Source organism: Plodia interpunctella, chromosome 12 (genome assembly GCF_027563975.2).
Source record: "Plodia interpunctella isolate USDA-ARS_2022_Savannah chromosome 12, ilPloInte3.2, whole genome shotgun sequence".
Taxonomy (NCBI): Eukaryota; Metazoa; Arthropoda; class Insecta; order Lepidoptera; family Pyralidae; genus Plodia; species Plodia interpunctella.
Genome location: NC_071305.1, coordinates 4,897,772 through 4,913,327, shown reverse-complemented (window position 1 = coordinate 4,913,327; position 15,556 = coordinate 4,897,772). Strand labels below are relative to the sequence as shown.

Here is a 15,556-nt window from a genome sequence, read left to right as displayed (position 1 = left end):
CTCGTCAATATAGACTTAATCGAGTATATTGGCGGCTATTGTAACCTTTGTGGATTAACTCTTTGTGATGCGAACAATGATTGCGAGCTCGTAATTGATCTATTATGTTCTAGTGATGTTCGACTTTGTGAAGTGCTTATGTTGAAGATCCATATTTCAACTGATTAAATTTTATCTATACTTTTAATAGGATTTCGATAATGTTTCGACTTAAATAGAGTAATAAAGAGATGAAAAGAACGATATCCACATTACTGCATCTATTAAAGTAATCAGATGAGAGAGAGAAAATATTGTAACTGTCTCTCTTGTAAATAATATTAACTCTTTGGTAACTGAACGGGGTAATTTCTGAAAACCGTGTTGCTCATTAGTACAAATTTAAAAGTTTCCTTTTTGTGCTTGCTACATGTGAGTAACAAACTGTTAGTGCCAACTATTATATCAAGTTAGATTAGAATTCTCTTTAGTGTTATACATAGATTGATATAGGCTATTTCAATATACTATTATTTTCATGATATTATTGAGTTTATTATATTGCAATAAATGGTCATTGTGACTGGAAATAAACTATACTTAACTAAATTGGCATATAAGGAAAGGAAGTTCTAATTTTCTGTTCTTACAAGACTTAAACAACCTTGAGGTAAAAAGGCAAATTGAGTAATAATACTATTCATAGGATCTTGTTAGATGACGATCACTTTTCATGTTCCCATCCATATAAAGATTGATTACATCAGCTTACAATCTACTTTAAATCTTCTCCTGGAAGGCTTAAGATTCAAATTGCATTTACAACGCGTACCTTCCCGTTACACATATTCAAATATCTTATTGAATTTTCACCTTTAGGGCTTAAAAAATAGGGGTTTGGGTGCGTGCGTAGGTGGGGTGGACTAAAAATTTTATGCGTTACATTATCGGCTGGTTTGTCCAAGGGTGTCCTCGTCCTTTAGCAAACCGAAATTGAATTTCTATGCGATCCTGAGTGGTCGGTTATACCGCGGCATTTGTACCCAAACCTTTTCTGATAATAATGAGGGTATGGACATGCATTCAGATATTTCTGAAAAAGTTTTGACTTCCTCGGTACAGATTATTTAATATTAATTTTCCAAGAATTGTATAACAGTTTTTTGTTTTAAATAATTAATTATTGACTTCTGAAGAAATTTAGTTAGAGTTAAATTTTGTTAGGTAAATACACCTAGCGAATGCTATTTTTCTGTTTCTATGGCGCTTTTGCGTGAGGTAACTTATTTTTCTAGATCTAGATCTTGATATTATGCTTAAAAAAGATAGCACTAGGCAACTTCAAGCTGCGCATCGCCTAATATAGTGTACTTTGAGTATGTAGATCGTTATATATATTGTTTTTCCTTTAACCACTATTCTGTACTTCCTTTTGTTTTGATAAAGCAATAAAATTTGTTTACTATTTCAACTCGAAAAGAAGAAGATTAGACTATCAGACAGACATCACTATAATTTTGTAATGACTTAATCTGTTCTACAAAATGAATGTTTTTGTTTTATTTACTTACTGTCTTCCTCAGTCAAGAAATTCGAAAGATAATGTCAAAATCACTAAATCATTACTGTATATATATAGAATATTAATAATTTCAAATGACCTATTTGTTAGCAACTAACTTAACGTTTAAATCACCAAAGTTAATAGACTAAAAGCATGTAGAGCCAAGCCTCTTATTTTAATGTTCGTTAATAGCATACTTTGTTCGCGTGGAAACCAAATTGTTTGTTAAAGTTTGTTTCATATTTTTCACAAATTATAAAAGAGATTGGCACGTTTTGAAAAATATGGTAAAATGCTAAAATTTAATAGAAAAAATATTGTTTTAGATCTGAAGAGGTGTTGGTGTAATGGTTAAAAGGATCGAAAGGTTCTCCTACTCGTGCCACATGACCATACCCATCTAACTCATGTAGGTATAGTAGTTTTCATCAACCAACACTTGCTTCCGGTAAAGGGAAACTTCGTGAGGAAACCTGCACACTGGTTGATTATTAACTTGTGTGCGAAATCGAGAAGGCAATAGCAAACCACTCCATTAATAGTGCCAAGAAAGTTTTTGTGTGTTTCATTCCACATAATATCCTCGACATATGTTCGTACAAAATGGTTTTTATAATTTTGTCCTTCAAAAACATAAGTACATACTACCTACTACTTGAATTATGTGTTTCTACGTATCTACAAACTCATAAATGGGATTGAATCGTTTGCTCATCAAGTAAATATCAGTACCGATAGCAAATATCTCTCAATATTGACCAATGCTCTCCCCATCTCCAATAATCGTGGTAAATGTAATATTTTTGATTTTTAACCAATCAAATAGTGCCCAATATTTTAGTAGCTTACTGGAATATAAAATGCATGCATTCGTAATCATTATTACGTATTTTATTAGAATAAAAACTTTATTATGATAGCATGCTCTCCATTTAAATTTTCCTAAACATATATGATGAATGATACATATACGATTAAGTTTTCGACATCCACCGGAGGTTAAGGAGTTGTATTCTAGGGCGGAACTAAATGGCACCACACTACCACATTGGAATTAAGGTATGTCAAATCGAATCATATTGTCATTGTCTTTGAGATTGATCATTTTCACTATAATACTTGTTATTTCATCATTTGACAAATGTTGCGAACAAATGTGTTCAGTTTAGTAGAATATTTTACCAATCATGAAATTAATTTTACCAATGATTAGCCTGGTTAGAGCAATATTGAGAGTTTCTATGGGATTATAACCTGGCAACCATGACTATAATACATGCGTTGTGGTGCTTGGTAACGCAATCTAATTATCTTCAAGCCAATCAATATCGTGAGGGGTAAATGAGGAGTATATCTCAAGATTGTATATTTCTAATATTTTTGTGAAGCATAGAAATCCCTCTATATATTCACAACTTGCTATTGCCCGTGGATTCGCCCATGTGATTTCCCATGGGAGCAGATATTTTTTCGAGATGAAACTACAACTATATATATGTAAAATTTTAAGAAGATTAGTTGAGTAGATAGTGTGTGAATAGGTAATAAACAAACTCATTATACTTTTACGCATTTATAATATATATTTATTGTGACAACTAAACTAATCAAAAAAAGTCTCAAATGCTGACTGCGATTTTTCTTTCCATTAAGTTTTTCTTTTTTAATTAAAAATGTTTATTACTTTCGCTTGTACTTGTATTGTTTTTATTAAATGCCAATTAAAATTACATCTAACCTTCTTTATTATCGATTGCGTTAATAATATTTAATCAAGCCGCCTTAAGGCATCTTTATTCTCGCTCTCTAAGTTTGTATTTTTTTTTGTGATTAGGTACGAGTATAATTTATCACCACCTTTCTCTGAGCATATAATAATCATTACACAGTTTATAACAAAGTCGCTCCACGCTGTCTGTCTTTTCCTATATATTTAGACTTTAAAACTATGCAACAGATTTCTATGTGGGTTTTTTAATTGATCAAAGAAGTTTTCGGTGTATAATTTATTGTGGTTTTACCGGGACGAGCCGCTAGTCTGTCTATGAAACAAATGTATTTTTTTGCTTTTATGGCCCTGCGCTCCGTTAACGGATCAACGCAAGTTGTATGATTCAACCTATATATTCCTATACATAGTTTCCTTAGGAAAATTCGAATATAATATTTCCGTAAGCACAAATGCGTGATGCGACTTATGTCAGTAAACACATAAAATAAAGACGAAACGGAGCGCGACGACAGAGCAATGAGGAAGCATACTAATGGAGCAATGAGACTAGATAATTTCAGTGGAAGTTTTATAGTGCCCGTGTGAATGCTAACTGGCCGTAACTTACGTATGTAACAGTTTTATGCGACGCTTTGATGTGTCCTATGATACAGTTGGGACTTCGGCATGGGTTGGCATGTCCGACATAAATGTGTTTTAAAAAATGATTTACTAATTCATTTCAATACAACCTGAAGGAATTACAGTTGGCCGATTTTTTCCAATTGTCTTTGAGAGCGTTTGCAAGTGTTTTTTTTTTATTCTATTATAACATGCACCATACCTTAACTACTGTGTACTTTATTTCGAAAATAAACCGCATTATGTACCATTTCTGAAAACATATTTTAAGTAACACGTTTTAGTACTATTGGCGTTCTGCAAAGCCAATTGCAGGTTCTCCTCAACAATAAGAAATTTAAACACTCAATAAGAAATTTCCAAAAACACCAATACTAAATAAATTGATTATATTAATAAATAATTGTATTGTGTATATATATATATATATATATATATATATATATATATATATATATATATATATATATACAATACAATAAATATATATATATATACAAATAAATAAATAATTTGATTCTACTTCTGGTGGAATCATAAAATTGCCGCAATTTAATTAATATCACGTTGGAGTTCAGCGCATCACCGAAAGCCTACCACGAAACACACAATCACGCAGCACGTTACTAAAGTTTCCCTATAAAAAAAGGGAGAATGTGTGGACGCAATGGCGTGCTACGTGTTTAATGTATCATGGTAGCCTCCCAGGGCGGTAAGCACTGCTTTGTGCAGGCGACCGGTAGCCGACTAATTAGCTCGCTATCGGGTGAATGGATCCAGGATTATACAGAGCGATATTGCATACAACAAATAATATTTGCTCTTGAAGTCGTGTGCATGGAGCAGACGTATTCTTGAGTTTATGTGAACAGACCCGCGATTTGCGAGTAGTAGAGAGCTATTGCTTTGACCTTATTTATTCTTAAAATAATAATAAGTAGATATATCTCATCATGGTGGTTTTGGCTTTATCCGACATCAAATCGGGAACTAAATATATACTTTCGTTTTTCAAACATCCGTTTTTTGGGACGGATCATACACATACAGAAAAATAAAAAGCTATGGTCAAAGTTATAAAAAGAGATATACCGCTCAATAAAAATCTATGTTTTCTATTGACAAATTCCGAGAAAATAAAAATCTTTAAATATCGAAACATCGCTGTCGATTTCTGAGCATTGAACAGCTGCCTGAGAGGTGTGGGATAACCTGGTGTGATATGTTCGAACATAACTAATGTTCGAACTGAAATTGAATAGAGTATTTTCAAAAGCATTCCACAAATGACGTCAATATAAATTGACGTCAATCGTGGAATGAAATCGTATTGAAAATACCTCATTCAACTTCAGTTTCAAATTGGAAATTATTCTGCTAGTTCTATTTTAACCAATAAAGCGGATTTGAAATTACCAATACAAAGTAGGTAGATTGTTGGAAGGCACTTCTCGGAATTGATTTTAAGTGACCATACTTGCAGCAATTCATCAGCTAAACTTTGTACCACTTTGCTGTCGAAAAAATGGGCAGGTATATTCTCCTTAGGGCTCGGTCTCATTGCTCAATCGCGTCGACGCAGTGCGTTATGACATTAAAGTTCCATATAATTTCTCTTTGTTCTGCGTTGATCCGTTGACAAACGTCAAAACAACGGAAAACGACGAAGCAATGGGACCACACCCTTCGTCTTGTGATGAATAGTATCTTGAGCTATTCATATTATCATTATATATGTGTTAAACTTATATTGTTCTTAAAAGTATTTTAATAATTTTGTTGCAGGTCAAAACCATCTCAAGATAATAATATTGGTAAGTAATATTTTCATTTGTAGTTTTAGTTCAGTTCAGTTCCGTGAGAAAAATATAAAATAAAAATTAATTTGCGTGCGATTTACATTCCACGTCATGTTGCCGACACGATCAAACTCTAAAACAGGGGTGTGAGTAAAGACAAAGGATTTGAAATGCAACAACGGTATCAAAGAAGGTTGACATGCGTCCGATCGTATACTTAAAATTTACTGGTTACTTTATACTTGAAATCCGGGCTTCCGTGCTATATAGCCGAGAATTAAACAGGGAACATCCGTATGAGAGAGATGGCAGCATTTGTTCATGAAGCAATTTCTGCAAGCAATCTCAGTGTTGCCAGTGGAATTGTATAACTTAAGCTTGATACCCTACCCTGGATAACAACGCAAGTTTCCATTACACCGCATAAACTGAAAATTGAGAGGGAGCAGCTGCTTACAAATTGATACAGTTATTTTATTAGCGTCTATACTTGGAGTTGATGAACTACATTAATATATGTAGCTAGGTACTACAGTTTTGTGTGTGTGTACTGTGCCATCATAAAACAAAAATTTAATCTTACTACGATTATAATACCTTAACGTAAAAAATAGCTTTTAGTTAAATTTTAAAACTATAGATAACAAATAACCAGCACCTGTAGATCATTATCCCGCGTAGCCAATTGTTGTTACTAACGCTACATTTAGAAAAAAATATCTTTCATTATTTTATTCTAAAGGCAGCAATATAAACAAAAATCTCTAGTAGACCGTAGGGACAGAAATATGAAAGCTGAAATAACAATTTCTATATTTTACCGGAAAGAATATATATCTCCCTCTCATCTGAGTATGCTACATATTTATGCTACATTCCCAACTGCGACGCCTCGGAACACAGAATTTGTCAAAAAATTAACCTAGATTTGCAAATTCGGCTGCGGTTCGGAAAAGACAGCTCGTCTGCCTGATATCAACTTTGTTTTGAAATAGAAAAATCTTTACATTAGGTACATTTAAAGACAGAGTCAAATCATATGAGCCAGAAGGATGAAAGTGGAAGATCTCCCTAACAACAAATCCAAACGTTAATAATGACACAAGTAGCCTTCAGAACCAATTAGGTTTTGGAGAGTAGCGCAGGTGCGTCACAAATTGTGCGAGGACGCTGCGTCGCTCCACTACGTCAAAATTATTGTCTGCCGGAATGATTTATCTTGTCGCTCTGTCCTACGCACATACATTTGTCTTCTGTTTTTATTTATTTGTTTTTAACCGACATCAAAAAGGGAGCTGTAAATTCGTCGTGAACTTTTTCAATTCATCAATGAAATTGTCGGGTACAAGAAATATTAAAAGTAGCAGTCGTGTGAAATATTTTTATGCTTTAGTAAATTGTAAAATCGGTATCATATGTAGCACTATTTTCCATCTATCAATGGGTCTGCGTTAGAAATATTTAGAGTATAAGTTTAGAGCAAATTGTATTAGTTATAATAATATTATAGACATTTACATTACATTTTTATATAAAATAAATTGACAAATTATAAATATATGTTAGAAAATAATTTTCGACTATTTCCTCCCAATAATAAAATGTAACCTTAAAAGATTCAAGTTAAAATTTGAATGCTGTAGACGTAAATCTGAGATGTTCATGCCTTCGGGCATTAAACTCTGAAGGAAACCGAATTATTGGATTTCAGGTTTCAGTCGTTTCAATTTTACGGATCTGGGTTCACAGGTAGAGTACAAATATTTTATTTCATTATTTAAAACTCAACTAGACATCATACGTCATAAAAGCCACAGTTGTACGACTAACATCAACCTCTATTTTATATTAAGTATATTACTCGTCTCTCTCGAGCGTCTAAAAATAAATATTTTATTTATTTAGATGCTAAAGTATGCAATTAAATTTAGAATTAGCATAGATAAGAAACGTTAAATTTTTTTGCGGACTGAATTCTTATACCTACTAATAATATATATATTGGTCAGAAAAATAACATATTTTTTACGTTTTAGACACCGTTTAAAATAAATAATAAAATAAAATACATTTTTTAACAAATTTCTTCAAATACTTCCTGATTCTGATTTCTATGATTTAAGACTTTGTTAGAAGTATTTAATACGAGTTGTCTGACAAAAGCGAGTTGAAAAATATTTTTAAATTATATGAATACAATACTAGGTTTGTCCCAGCGTAAAAAGAATAATAGAGCTATTAGGTCGAATCATAAAAAGAATATGGAGTAAAAGCTTTGTAGTCATAACATAAATCCTGGGCCGTAAAGTGACCACTCCAATTGTGTTCCAAGACGATTGACGTTATAAATTTATGAAAAGTAACTTTGTTTTAAATGGTATATATTTTAAACAGGCAAACAATTATCTTGTAATATCATGAAAAAATTCACACTCAGTCTAAATAATTACAATTTGTTCATTAAACAGTTGGGTGAATTAGTTGTAGCAATATATAAGTAATATATGAAAAAAAAGAAAAAGTACTGGTGTAAATGATGAAATTCTTTTACGAAAAATCATAAAAACATTACTTTTTCTGTTTTCATAAATATAATGTTATTTATTCAATGGTAATTTAATAAAATTCTGTCATTAAAGGAACTAATTAATTAACGGATAACAAACTGGAGTTTGTTATGTCAAATCGGAGCTGTTAATTTCATTATAACTCTTAACTCCGAACTAACGTAGTCAGTGATTTTCTTTGGCATTTTAAAGTTAATTTGTTCCTGAGCGCGAAATAAGTCAGACTTATACAAGAACTGACATAAATGTTATATGTGTTGTGTAGTTGGATAGGTTAATAAACAATTACTTACAATCTACACATGTCACTTAAGACAATGTTCGAAAGTAATTCAATTCCTAAACGAGCACAGAGAAAGCTAAACTTTACACTCAATATTTTTCCATAAGATAATAATTAACAAGATTATAACCTTAATATTTTAGATAAAGAACATGCGCGACAACATCGTCTTGAAAAATTTTTAAATTTAAACTGGCTATCTGAATAGCCAGTATTTTTATTCGTCTTATATATACATATATATAAGACGAATAAAAATACTGGCTATTCAGATAGCCAGTATAGTTACCCATATCGGGATATTAGTAATAAAGTCTTCTGTATTTAAACAGGTCTCATGCACGAATAGTATGTTTGTTTGTGGATTCGAATACTGGACCAATATCAAAGCTTCATTCGGATAATCTTCACGGTCCTTTGATAATCGAACAAGCCTGGAGCTAAATTGATATTATATATACTACATGAATTTAACTTCCACTCACTAATAGATAGTACATAAGCTTATTAACTAGCAGCCCGTACTGGTATTGCTCGGGTAAAACTATTATACATTATCGTAATCGCGTAATCGCGATAATCGTAATATTTGTAATCGCGTCTTTGTTAAATGTACACGTACATGTGTTTGTTAAATGGCACTTGTAGAATTTAAGTTATTTGGGAAAAGTCTCGCTGTAAATTATAATACTGCGCCCGCTGTTATAATTTAACTTCGTTTTGGCTAAATGCGCTTTGCTACTTAAACTAACTCTGTGGTTCAAATATTAGTAATAATCTTTCCAGCTAAACTTTATGTTAGCATTCGAGCTTTGGCGGCGACGGAACCAAAGAAATTAAAAAAAGTAAATACTGTTTTAAAAATTTACATACATATTTCAATTTTATTTATCTTTAGAGCGGACCCTGGGTTCCTATGCTGTGAGGCTGAGGAAATAATGGGGAAAAGGTTACGATGAGATAGAAGTTTACATTTTAACTATCTTGTATAATGTATTTAAATGAATGTAGTAGTAGCTGGGCCAAAATAATGAAATCTATAAACGCATTCAAATCACAGAGTGAGGTGCATCAGTCAACTTTGACGTTAACTTTAACCTACGCCGGAAATCGCAAGTCAACGTCAAAGTGTAAATTAAGTGATAAATTTAACTACAATAGTCATATTTTTAAGTTATCGATCAACACAACATTGTACAATGTGGAAAACTTTTTGCCAATGAGAAATGTGACGTCACCTTTTTCACTTCATTTGATGGCAACTAATCTATCAAATTATATAAAGAAATGACACAAGTCCAAGACTTGTGTCATTTCCTTCATCACGAGTCGACTGTGACGTTCAAATTTGATTGCATTATCGCGAAGTTGGAAAAGAAAAACAAATTACATAATCTGAAATTAGAAATTAATATATTTTATTTTTTTTAATGCCAGTAGCATTTATATTTTTTAACCCGGCTAAGTTTGACTTACGTTAAAAGCTGGCATCTCATAAAAGACATTATCATTTAGAAAAGTACCTGAGCAGCCAATCCTATATCTATATATTAGAATCTCAGTTGGAATATGAATTTAAATCTCGAATATCAAAACCCTCATCCAGGTCAATGCAAATGAACTAACTTGTTCAGTCAAATTCTTTCATTTCATATAGCATTCATGAAGTATTTAACATTTATGAATGCTTTCCAGCGGGGTTTTCTGTTTCACTTGCTTTCTCCTACGCCTTTGTGATGTGGGTACATTTATAACTTGTCCTTTTTAATTTATTCTATGTAAGTAGGGAGCTGATGGCAAGAATAATGTATGGCATGAAAATTTAAATTAAGCTAAGGTTTGACAACATCTGACGTAAAACGAGACCTGTGCAAGTGGCGTGTAGTTCCGTCCTGAAATAAGATCACACTATGTATATTCTACCTGTAGAGATGAGAGAAAAACCGTATAGGACAGAACGTAAAAACAATTTTAAAAAAAATTACGTCGTTTGCCAGCTTGATTAAACTCTTACTGCCTTGGCAATTTTGTTTTCAAGTGAATGTAACCATTTCATGACATCCGACTATAATACCTTCGAGAAACCCAACAAACATCTAAATTAGTAGGTAATTTAAGCAGGCGCTTGCCACCACATTTAATTAACTATGCCTGCCGCAATTACGTGCTCAAAGGAGACGAACTCAGAAGGATGTGCGCCTATCATTCCTTGCTAAAACAGCAGTGTCCTAACTGAGCGGTGCCACAGCGTAGTTTAGTATGCAATGTGACCTGGGCGATCGAGCTCCTCTCGATATTTTTGTTAAATGTTTCAATAAAAATACGGAAGAAACTGTTTTTTCTTTAGAAAACCTAGATCAGTGGGCTTATAGGAATGAAAAATACTCCTATGAGACAAAATCGTTGAAGTTTTATTTTCGAAAATGCCAATACAAATATTGCTCATGTTAATAGTATTGGATAAGTTTAATAATGTCATATCACGTCGCGCTGCCTTGCGCATGTACCGCTCAGCTAGGATACCGGGTCAGGGTACATATACCTGTAATGTTACTTGACATTTTGTTAACAAATGCTCGTTGTATTTGTTGCAGTAATTATTTGAGATTGTGTAGATGTTTTTTTTTAAATGTCTCAATTGAGCGAGTTGCCGTTTGCAGCATCGCCACTTCAAATTTTTCAAAATTCATCCATGATTTTACTACCGGCCGCCTGTCTGACGATTGGGAATTAGCCTTAGATTGGGAATGCTATTGGAGCCTATCAACTACTTTGGCTATATGCCCGTTAGTCACTTCGTACGACATCCACGGGAGGATATGGAGTGGACCTATTCAACGGCAATAAACCCTGCTTTTAATAAAAGGCTTCTAAGTATTTACCTTAGTAAATAGTGTTTCAATGATCACTCGACCTACTTGAGTGACAGTGTGTCTTAGACTTACTGTCACCGCATTCAGAACAACACGAATATATACACATATTAATAATAATTGTTTGTGTTATTATCATTTTCCTCATGCCAGTCCCCCGTGCCTGTATTCAATTACCTCAGGAAGACACACAAAGTGACACATGTCACCTAACTTCAGGGGTGTAGTGTAACTTATCTCGTTCTTGATGCAAACTTTCTGAGAACCAAATTACTCGGCATTGAAATCGATTTTGGGGATAAGTTTCTGCTAAATATACTGACTTGGCGCCTCAGCAGGTCAATTTTGTTGGTTTTTTTATTTTTTTTTATTTTTACATGGATGAGGGTTTTGAGATTTGAGATTCATATTCGAACTGAGATTCCAATATATAAATAGGATTGGCTTCTTCTTCATAGTCGTATTCCTCATGGCTGAGGGTCGTGGTTGTTACGTGGAATGAAACACATACAACTTTCTTGGCATTATTAATGAAGTGGTTTGCCATTGCCATCTCCATTTCACACACAAGTTAATAAGAATCAACCAGTGTGCAGGTTTCCTCACGATGTTTTCCTTCACCAGAAGCAAATGGTGGACGACGAAAACTACTATACATGAGTCAGATTGGTATACAAACATGTGGCACGTGTAGGATTCGAACCTGGGTGACCTTTCGATCCACAGGCGGGCGTGTTAACCATTACACCGCTTCTTTTTTGGAGGATTATCTGCTCAGGTGCTTTTCTAAATTAAATTAAATTAATTTCTTTTATGACAAAAAATACAATAAAACCCATTGTTATAGAAAATTGTATCACGTTTACGACTGTAACTAGTAAATTGCAGTCGCGTAAACGTGACACGATTTTTCTATCACTCGTATGTATTTGTATATTCAGAAATGTTTTTTTAAATATTCTAGAAACATACAGACATTATTTCAGATAACAAACTCTGGGCTTTGAGGCGCTACAGCCGTGAATGTAACGAAAAACAAGCTCTTTCTGATTATGGAGAGCGATTTCAGATAAAATTAATAATTCCACTTCTTCTGCATAAATCCCTTAGTGTAGAGACTGCACATAGTATCATATCACAGAATTCTCGCATTCGAAATGAAATTGCTTCTCACAGACAATCCATATGCTTCCGTTTCCAATTATAGTGGAATGTACTCCACCATAATCTAAAATGAACACTGTTTTCATGTATTTGCCGAACGAACTTCATTAGGTACCTATATCATCCAACTAAATAATGTATGTATTTCGATCAATATACTTTTCAAGCCGTATTTTATTATTTATCGTTGATCCAATAAGTAGTATCTACTAATGAATATAGGCTTCAGGCGTATGTTCTAAAATTGAACGAAATTCGATCCGTAGTTTTTAAAATAAACATTTCCAAATAAAGTACACAATATTTACTATCAAATTATATTAATCTAAACTATCTATATACAGGCAAGGTGCACAGGCAGCATTCCCGCGCTGAATTGCAATAACGTTCCTGTTATGGTCCTTAAACTTCAGTGCATATTCACTTACCTGCATATAACATAAACACTTTTAAATCCTTTTGTAAACAGAGTACATATTTCGCAAAGTAAAAGCTCTTAATCAATGAGACAGCAGCTAGAGTAATTAATTAGGCTACGTTTGCTACATGGGCCGATTCATCAAAGCCAATTTGTTGATGAAGGATTAAAATATCTGGTTGGAGGTGCAAGAAGCGAAAAATCTTTGTCAGAGTTATTTCAATATTGGAAATTTATCTCTCTCTTTCTCTCATCCTTGAGTTCCAAGCATTATGCTGATTCACATGTGTCTATATTTTAAATGCGAAAGTAAGTTTGTTTATGACCTCTTCCAATCTTCTTGAAGTTTTGCATACATGTAATTTACATAGGTTACTTTTTATCCCGGAAAAATAACTACTTCCATGGAAATTTCACGCAGGTCGAGCAGCGGGCAAAAGCTTTTTATCATAATTCGTTGACTAAACATGAGATATTGATCAGCCGTTGTCCGAATAGTCCATTAGTGTTTATTCGCCGTCCAACTAAAATATTTGTCACGTGACGCTCCTAATATTATAGGCTCTTGCATTACAAACATTGTTTTTTTATATAAGCAAATGAGTATAAAATTTGATAGTTCCCTTACTCTACTCTTATATAACAAATCAATTACGCAAATTAATCATACTATTAAAAATAAATAGATTGACCTACCTTCAAATTTTTTTATTATGTTTTAAGTCAACAATTCAAATTAACAGTTTTTTAGTAAACAAAAATTGTACTTAAGCTAGCTCATATGCCATATTTTTGTTGAACGATGTAGTATTGCAGGGATTTTGTCAATATATCTATCAGGGGAATTACGTAGTAGTAACGATATAGTGCCACAAAGGAAGATCTACCGCCAGGCCAATTATCATACCGAAGGCCGAGACGATACATTGTCGGAAGATGCATGTAGGTCTTTGTTGAGATAATCTAGTGTAGAAATACAGATAGTTACCAATTGTTTTTAGATAGACAATATTTACATATTGTGATAAATGTAATGGGAATGTGACGTGAAGTTCCACTCTAAAATTTAACCACGCCATATCTTCCCATGGATTTCGTACGACATACACATACATATTGGGATACATAGCTTATGAGGCGGACCTTGGTACAAAAGTCGTGTGGCTGGTAACTCATTTTCATCATTCATTTCTGCCGCCAAACATCAGTGCTTGCATTGTTGTGTTCCAGTTTGAGGTAGTATAATTACAGGGTTTAGATGAAACAAACGCGCGTGTGACACCCCTGGTGTTGCAGACGTTGATGACGTACCGACGTGACCATATGATTTTATTTTTAACTGAAATTTAATTTATCGCTTGAATTTTAAAATAGGTGATATATGAATGACGCGTGAGTTTGACACTGTCGTCGGCTAATATCGCATAATCGGCAACATCAACTGAACAACGTGACATTATCAACAAAATCAATTGTACAAATCCTAAATCTATTTCAATCTTGTACCAAAAATTAAAACCCGGTAAACCAGACCGGTTTACATTCCGTTTCGTTTCTCTTGAGCAAAATAGGTCGTTGCGGCGACTGTTGAACGACGTGACACCGTCGGCGGAACAATTGAAATAGGCTTTCCAATTTCCTCAGCTGCGCGGGAAATAAACGCTTTCGCACATAGGTACTCCTGAAATAAGTGCTCCGGAATAATAGTCTACTTACTCGCAATTTTCAGGACATTTAAATGCATGTTAATATTTTATAGATGTCAATATTTGTTCAGTTTTGGTTAGTATTTGATGCGTTAAAATAACTTCTTCTTGGCGTATCGATTCTATTCTAAATATTAAAATTTTCCCTGAAAAGTATTCCGATATTTGATTCGCCTTATCGGTGGCCGCCATTGATTCATCCTGGCAAGTATTAGGGTACAGGCGGCACATCAAAAAAACTTTCACAAAGCAATATTTTGACGAACTCTGTAGCCTAATTGTTATCATGACGACACGGCTACATTGGAGGTCCCCATTTCGATCCCCGGACAGGTCAAGATAGAAAATGATATTTTTCGAATTGATTTGGGTCTTGGATATTTTTCTATATAGGATATGTACCTATGTTATAAAATACAGTACCTTTAAGTTAGCACACCATAACATAAGTCTCGAACTCACTTTACAGCTAACTCATTCTGTGTGATTTATCGATAAATATTTAATTATACTTTTATTGTTTTGTAGGTGTTAACTATCATTTTTCCATCCCAATAATGCAACCTAGTCTCCAAATCTCATACTACGAAAGATTGTTTCCTCATTCTTCATAGGTTTAACAAAAATTTAAAAAACAGAATGTTAAAATCCCTAATCATCATCCATCCTACAGCAACTGAAAGGCAGTTAGAGAACTAGGTTACAATAGAACGATCAGCAATACAATAGCCTGGTTCACACACTGGCCTAGTAATAAGTCTTCGCATAATTTGTCCTCAAGACTGGGAATATTCCTTAACCCCCTTGCCTTTGTGACAGCTGCCTTTGTTTGCAATAGCAAAAGCACGGA

General features: G+C 33.5%; 1 protein-coding gene across 3 annotated transcripts in view; it reads left to right on the top strand.

Moving 5' to 3' along the window:
* Window positions 1-15,556, top strand: part of rsh (radish) — a 200,271-nt gene that overhangs the window by 96,127 nt on the left and 88,588 nt on the right. For all 3 annotated transcript variants that reach the window (XM_053753024.2, XM_053753023.2, XM_053753025.2), the window contains one exon: window positions 5,682-5,710. The gene's annotated coding sequence lies outside the window, so the exon portion shown is untranslated. The remainder of the gene's footprint in view (window positions 1-5,681; window positions 5,711-15,556) is intronic.